Source organism: Octopus bimaculoides, chromosome 11 (genome assembly GCF_046866305.1).
Source record: "Octopus bimaculoides isolate indiv1 chromosome 11, ASM4686630v1, whole genome shotgun sequence".
Taxonomy (NCBI): Eukaryota; Metazoa; Mollusca; class Cephalopoda; order Octopoda; family Octopodidae; genus Octopus; species Octopus bimaculoides.
In genome coordinates, this window is record NC_142938.1 from 4,861,943 (window position 1) to 4,864,442 (window position 2,500).

Here is a 2,500-nt window from a genome sequence, read left to right on the forward strand (position 1 = left end):
ACATAGCCGCAGTCAAATGATTGAAACAAGTAAAAGAATAAAGAGTATATATATATATATATATATATATATATATATATATATATACGCACACGCATGTATACACGTCTGTGGATGTGTTATACAAACATGTAAACATGTATAAGCGAGAAGATGGCGGTGCACCGTTGCATGCTGTTAGTAATTTTGATTCAGTTGATATTTGTCCGTTCATTTGGTACAGTAATCTATATATTTTGCTTGTTTCTAAATAACGTTCCAATGACCGGTTAGGCGGTGGTGGGGTTATTTATATTACTTTAAAGTATAGGAAAGACATCAACACTTCTCGTAAGAAAGCAAATTAATTCAACGAGACAACCGCTCTTGGTGCATAATTTCGAGAGAAAATACAAACAATTATAATAACCACAATGTAAAAATGTAGTCCTAAAACAGAACTCAAGTGATTTTATTAAAAGTTATAAACAGCAATGCTTATTCGAAGGCGCGATAGCAACTTCTAGCAACTTCCGTTTTGAGAAATATGATAATAGAATAGTTATCGTTACGTTTTTGTATGTAACTAAGTGTCCATCTATCTATCTATCTATCTATCTATCTATCTATCTATCTATCTATCTATCTATCTATCTATCTATCTAATATAAGCGATTGGATTGTAGGAAGTCACTATCGGTACTTACATATATGTGTGCGCACTTGTGTGTACACGTCTTAGCACGCATCGGTGAGTGTATAATGTATGTATATATGAATGTAGGTATATATGTATGTAGGTATATATGTACGTATATATATATATGTGTGTGTGTGTGTGTGTGTGTGTGTGTGTATAGATGCATGTATATATAAATATATGTATGTTTATATATATAACGATGACCACTAAAGTGGACATTTAATGTGCTTGTGATCTACTCATAGCACGTTAAATGTCCACTTTAGTGGTCATCTTTATATATAAACATATACCTTAATCCCCTAAGATCTCAGATATTTTTTCTGAATCTCTCTGATTTGTTAAATGTGCTGGCTTCCTGGTAATAAATCGATATTAATTAATATCTGATTTTTTACACTATCGTTTAATTTAAATATATGTATGTATATATAAACAATTTTATATATATATGCATGTACTTATACCTAATATATATATATTTATGTATGTAACTCCAAATCAATCCTTTTCCTGAAGCTTTTCTCACCTGAAGTTTCTATATGACACACTGATTGACATGACATCTGATATGGTGCACATATTCTATAACAATGGTTAATATTCCAAGATTTCTTTTGACTCCGCACCAACGAAGTTAACGTCTTTTCGGACACCTGCTATTTGTGCATCAACAATTCACCTCGTGTCTCCTTGCTTTATCTACTTCTGATTAATTATGACTTAATTTCTTGTTAATTATTTTCTTTCACATAGTCTTTCTCCTGCAAATTTCTTCCCCAGCGGTTGAAATTAATTCGTCTTTTACAAAGACCAAGTTTCATTCAAGTTTTGTTTTCCTTTTTAATATCTATTTTTCTTATTTCTGTTTGGTTTATACTTTAATTCCTTCCAGTACTAAATGTTGCTGTTTATTTGTTTATAAAACCACAAAACTGATAGTCTTCTGGAGATTAACGATCTTTTCTCCGATTTCTGAATCTAAGCCAGCATTTGATTCTAATTTTGTCTTTGCGTATTTCTTTACTAGTTTAGTTAAACTATTAGAAAGTATTCAGAGTGAATTCCAGTTATATTCAAACTTTACCTTCAGAGTACCATTCAATAGACTCTTGAATCTATTTATTTAGCAAACATGCTTTTATTTCCCAAAGCGTTCACTCATTATTCCTTTTTAAATATCCACTCCCGTATCTTTTGTCACTGTCAATACCAACGCAGTAGAGCTCTTATGAATGCTAGTCACGTGTTCTCTGTCTTGCAACGAGAGTTTTAAAAGCAAAATAAGGTTTACATTAAACATTTCATTATGAATACATGGCAAATGTTTACATTCCATATTTACATACTCATAACGTTCATTTTAACGAAGGTGCCATACTATCACAGGCAGCAAGATGTCAAAAGTTTATCTTATTTCGTGGTAATATAGTAGCGGTCAGACACTAAAGGATTGTCACTCTGGTCTTAGCAAGTGCATTCTCAAACAAGTGTGAGCGTTTACTCACACTTGGAAACTGCTTTTGCTTTTATCGAAAGCATTTCAGTCATCAAAACTCATCTTACATTCCACAAATGTTACTTTATGATATAAATACTTTACTTGACAAAACTTTAACACAGACTGAAATATTTCCATATATATTTTTTCGTTCTATTTATGCAGCTATTAGAAAAATCTATATTTTTATATTATACCAATTTATTGCAATTACGTAAGTCATTACTGAGTAAATATATTCAAAATGCGCTTTACTTTATAATTAAGTTTCCATCTGTAACTATCAGAAGAAAGATTATGTTTACATTTGCCGATGT